Source organism: Hyla sarda, chromosome 3, assembly GCF_029499605.1.
Source record: "Hyla sarda isolate aHylSar1 chromosome 3, aHylSar1.hap1, whole genome shotgun sequence".
Taxonomy (NCBI): Eukaryota; Metazoa; Chordata; class Amphibia; order Anura; family Hylidae; genus Hyla; species Hyla sarda.
Window position 1 is genome coordinate 141,507,148 of NC_079191.1, and position 6,000 is coordinate 141,513,147.

Sequence of the window (6,000 nt, forward strand, 5' to 3'; positions counted from 1 at the left end):
TTCTGTTTAAACTGGGAACCCTATAAGAGATAAGGCTGGGTTCACACTACGATTTGAACTACGGCTCCCGTATATGGCTGGGAGGAGGGGTGGGCGGGGCTTAATCGTGGCGCCCGCACGCCGTATTCGGGAACCTAGTTAATGTATGTCTATGAGCCGACCAGAGTGATGCGCAGCCTCCGGTCGGCTGCTTTTTCGGCCGTATGCGGTTTCCCGACCGCAGGCAAAAACGTGGTCGACCACATACGGCCGAAAAAGCAGCCGACCGGAGGCTGCGGTTCACTCCGGTCGGCTCAAAGACATACATTAACTACGGTTCCCGAATACGGCTGAGTGCAGGCACCGTGATTAAGCCCCGCCCACCCTCCTCCCAGCCGTATACGGAAACCGTAATTACAAACCGTAGTGTGAACCCAGCCTAAAAGACCTTAGGTTCGTGCCAACTCTCAGCGAAGTCTGCATTGGGTTAAGGCTATTGGAAAGCCACAGCCATTGGAAAGCTCTGGGGGAGATGGGCAAAAGATTGGGGTGAAAGGGATATTCCGGACAAAAACATTTTATCCCCTATCCAAAGGATAGGGGATAAGATGTCTGATCGCGGGGGACATCACGCCACGCCCCCTCCATTCATGTCTATGGGAGGGGGCGTGACGGCCGTAACGCCCCCTATCATAGACATGAATGGAGGGGGCGTGGCATGACATCACGTCCCCAGTCCCGGAAACCCGGAGGTTTCCGAAAATGGAGACGCAGCTCCTGCATAGAATGCGGGTGTTGCAGGGAGATCGCGGGGGGTTCCAGCGGCTGGCTCCCCGCGGTCAGACCCTTGAGAGTAAAGTTACCTTGAGTTTTCTGTGCAAAGATGTTTTTCACTGTGCCACTCCTATTGCAGGATTGTCATCTCTAGACCTCACTCTACTTGTCAAGAGTTTATGCCCTACATCTTTTATTACAACGGCATAAAAACACTGTAATTGCAGATTTCCATAGAAACCCCAAATAGCTGTACTATACCGACCAATGGATTCAAAAAGCTTTCTGCGGACTATGCACGGAATGCATAGCCGTCTATGAGCTGTTGGGTCCTAGCGCTGGCATATTATGCCGGCGCCCGCAGTTTGCGAAAAGTCCACATGAATATTTTCTGTGCGGACATTTCGTAGCGTGAACATAGCCTTAGAGTTAAATGCATTTCAGGCTCTGGATAGAAACCTAAATATTACTATTAAATTACAACAAGCAGAAATCTTGATAATGGAGGAAGTTGAAACACACAGAATGTGGCATAACCATTCATTACACAATGATAAAAGGCATCTATCAGTTCAGAAAACTACCATCATTATCTAGTCAGACGTTGTGATGGGTGGGGGGTGGGGGGGTCACTGTGCTGAGAGTCTGCCAATCACTGACACTAAGGGCCAAAAGCACTAAGAATGCTAACAAAGTTGGGACATCTCTAGAAGGCTGAGACCATCTGAGTATCAGTGGAGCAAAGCGTTAATTTTTAACGTAAATTTGTTTTCCCTTAGTCCTAACAGCAGCACAAGTGGGGGTGTTCTGCCCCTGTGAAGCTGGCAGGACGGTGGAATTTTTAATTCCGCCCAAGCAATTTAAATTAATTAGCCCCCCCATAAAAGGCCTCCTCCCCTAGGCCATCTCGCTTAATAACAAGTAACAAAAAAGTTTAGGGCGGGAAATTTGTGTGCTGCTGTTAGGACTAAGGGAAAACAAATTTACGTTAAAAATTAACGCTTCCCTTACGTCCTAACCAGCAGCACAAGTGGGGACTTAGCGAGTAACAACACAAATAGGGAGGGACTACGGCAGAGTGGCACTTAGGATTGACTGCCCAAAGGCCAACTCTTCCGATCGTTTGGCATTAACCCTGTAATGACTCAAAAAAGTATTGTGGGTGCTCCAAGAAGCAGCAGCACAAATCTGTTCCAGAGGAACAGACCTTTTCTCAGCAAAGGAAGTAGAGACTGCCCTAGTGGAATGGGCAGTGACAAAGGCAGGAGGAGTTAGCTCCTGGACTATGAAGGTCTCTCGGATTGCCTCCTTAATCCACCTACTTAGGGTAGGTTTAGAGGCTTTCAAGCCCTTGTTCTTTCCAGAAAAAGAGACAAGGAGGTGTTCCGACTTCCTGAATTCTCCAGTTCTTGAGATATAGACTCTGAGAGCTCTAGAGATGTCCAGAGTGTGGTCAACCGCTCTTTCAGGAGAGGATGGATTAGGCAGTAGAACTGGAAGAGAAATGACCTGGTTGGTATTGGAGAAAGTCGGAACCTTAGGAAGGAAGGTAGGTAAAAACCTCAACAGGACTCTGTCCTGTAGAAAAACAGTGTAAGGCTCGAAAGCCGAAAGGGCCTGAAGCTCACCCACTCTCTTGGCTGAGGTTATGGCCAATAAAAAAGTGACTTTAAGGGATAAATACCTAAAGTCTACTTCTTCCAGAGGTTCAAAGGGGGGAGCGCATAACCCCCTGAGAACAGTGGTTAAATCCCAACTGGGAATAGGTCTGAGAACTGTAGGTTTAAGTCTTTCAGCCCCTTTGAGGAATCTTCTAACCAGGGATTCTTGTGATAGAGACCTGCCTAGGAAGGCAGAGAGTGCTGCGACCTGAACCTTTAAGGTGGATGGGCTAAGACCCTTGTCAAGGCCATCCTGGAGAAAACGCAGTATTGCAGAAAGAGGAGGATCTGAGGTAACTACCTCTTTCGTTGCACACCATTGAAGGAAAATCTTCTTTATCCTGGAGTAAACCTTGTTTGTAGACTCTGCTCTCGAGTGTGCAATAGTTCTCAAGACCTCCGCAGGAAGCCCACTCCTTAGTAGGGTCCTGTCAATCTCCAGGCTGTCAGATTGAGTCTCCTCAGATCTAGGCAGGAGCCTGTGTTGTGAGACATAAGGTTCTGCACGTGGGGAAGCCTCCAATAACACCCCTGAGTTGGGTGAACCAAGACCTCTTCGGCCAGAATGGGATGATGGCAATCACTGAGGTCTGGTCTTGCCTGACTTTCATCAATACCCTGGGTATCATGGAAAGTGGAGGGAATATGTAGGCCAGCCTGAACCTCCATGCGATGGACAGAGCGTCTATCGCCACCGGATTGTCCTCCTTGTAAAGGGAACAAAACTTGCTCACTTTGGCATTCAGCCGGGTTGCCATGAGGTCTATTTCTGGTGTACCCCACTTCAGGGTTATCCTCCTGAAGATCTTCTCGTTGAGAGACCATTCTCCCTGGACTGCAAGCCCGCGACTTAGACGATCTGCCACTACGTTGAGATCCCCCTTGATGTGGACTGCAACAAGGTGGGATAGGTTGAGCTCTGCCCACGATAGAATAAGTCCGGTCTCCCTGAGGAGCACTTGGGACTTTGTGCCACCCTGTCTGTTGATATAAGCCACTACAGTGGTGTTGTCTGACCGGACTCTTATTGCTTTCCCTAAGATATGGGGAGCAAAGTGGAGGAGCGCAAGACGAACTGCTTTCAGTTCTCTCATGTTGGATGAGAGTAACCTTTCCTGAGGGGTCCAGGTACCCTGAACCGGATGGTCGTCCAGATGGGCTCCCCACCCTAGAAGGGAGGCGTCCGTGGTCAGAGTGATCCACAGAGGTTGAATCAAGGACTTCCCATCTGTCAGGTTCGTCCACCACCTGAGAGAGGCACGGACTTCGGACGACAGAGTGCATTTTTTGTCCAACCCACTGGGGTTGCGATTCCAGGCAGTCAAGACCTGATCTTGGAGAGGTCGGAGGTGCCACAGGGCCCAGGGGACTGCTTCTGCAGACGCTGACATGTGGCCCAACATCTTCATTAGAGTTCTGATGGGCACTCTGCGGGGTACCGACAAAAACTCTGCGGCTCTTATGACGCGCTCTCTCCTTTCTGGGGTGAGAGACAGCGTCATCCGAGAGGAGTCTAGGACAAACCCCAGAAACCTTCTTGAGGTAGATGGAATGATCTCGGATTTTTCCCAATTTATGAGCCACCCTAGGTGTTGAAGAAAATCCAGGGTCAGTTGAAGATGAGCTTGAAGAATGTCTAGAGTCGCGGCTTTTAAAAGCCAGTCGTCTAGATAAGGAACAATCTCTAGGCCTTCTAGTCTTAGAGCAGAGACAACTGGAGCCACCACCTTTGTGAAGGTGTGGGGAGCGGAGGTAATGCCGAACGGTAGAACAGCAAATTGGAAATGCCTTACCATACCTTTTATGGTGACGGCGATTCTTAAGAACTTCCTGTGGGCAGGAAATATAGGGACATGAAGGTATGCATCCTTCAAGTCTATAGTGACCATGAGATCTTGTGGGTTCAGGATACTGACCACCGAGCGAATGGTTTCCATTCTGAACCGCCTTTTCCTTATAAATCGGTTTAGGTAGCGCAGGTCTATTATCATGCGCCAGTCGCCATTTGGTTTGGGAACCAAAAATATCGGGGAGTAGACGCCAGATCCTCTTTGATCTGGGGGAACTTCTTCCAAAGCTTGCTTTTCCAAGTATTGGAGAACTGAGGTTTCTATGACAGCCTGTTTTGGCTGAGGAAGTAACTTTGTTAAGACGAAATTCCTTGGGGGAGGGGAGGTAAATTCTATCCTGTACCCCGACTGAATAACCTTCAGAACCCAGGGATCCTGGATTTCTTGCATCCAGGTTGTAAGGAATAAACTTAAACGTCCTCCTACTGGAGGAGGATGGGCAGATAGATTCTCTGCAACAAACACTTGAGGGGAAGGGAGAGGGAAAACGTTGGTGGATGTCAGTGGAGAGTCATAGCTCGGCCTTCCGGTCTTTACCGCGGCCGCGACCTCCACCACGTTTTTGAAAGGACTGACGTCTCTGGGATCTAGGAGGGCCCTGGGACTTCCCCCCTCTTGCTCTACCTTTACCCCGAAAGGCCTGAACAGGAAGGCACCTGCCTTTTTTGTCAGCATAACCTTCCATTATGCGATCCAGCTCAGAACCAAATAGCCAAGTAGGCTCGAAAGGCATCCCACACAAGTTAAACTTGGAGGTGTTGTCCGCTACCCAAGGGCGTAACCACAAGGGACGTCTGCTAGCAGAAGCGAGTGCCATGGACTTGGCAGCTAGCTTAAGGTGTTGCTGGGAGGCCTCGCAGAGGAAGTCTATACCAAGGAGGAGTGTCTTGAAGCTGTCCAAGATGTCTTCCCTGGGGACATTGTTGTCAATCTCAGTCTGTATGCGCTCCACACGCTCCTTCACGAAGTCAGACACTTCTCCCGAGGCAATAGCCACAGAGGCAGACGCTGATGCTGCCGAATATGTGCGTCTGAGAAGGGAATCCACCTTCCTATCAAGCGGGTCCTGGAGGTTGCTTCCATCATCCGCGGGAACCAAGACTCTCTTGGACAGTTTATTTACTGCCATATCAACCTTAGGAGGTGGCATCCAGGAATCAGATTCCGCGTCCGAGAGAGGGTACATCAATTTGAAGGTACGAGTGACAAGCGCAGGTTTATCTGGGTGCTTCCACTCAGCCTTCATCATCTTTTTGCGTGCATCATTCACCTTGAAAACCCAAGGTTCTCTAGAGGTGGATGCAGAGGCTTCCCCTTGGTCAACATCCTGGTCCCTTGACCGGATGGACCTAAGTAATCTCTGCGTCTTTTCCGCAGGGAAAAGAGGCGGAAACATCTTCACCTCAACAGGCTGTTCAGACTGTACAGATGACCTCTGGTCCAATACATCGACCGACATAACGGATTCTTCCGCCACAGAAGGAGGAGTGGATTCAGTTCTAGCTCTTTTGGGAACAAGAGCACTCTTAATTTCAGATATGGAATTTCCCATAAACTCCTTCATCCAGATGAACATGTCCTGGACAGTAGGTTCAGCTGGATTAGAGGGTGGACGGCAACCGGGACACCTGTTATATTCGTAATCGTCCGGAAGCGGAGTGCCGCAATTGGCGCAAGTTAGATGGCGTTTTTTGGCGCTAGCCTTACGACCACCAGAGCGTGGGTCACTAGAGGAA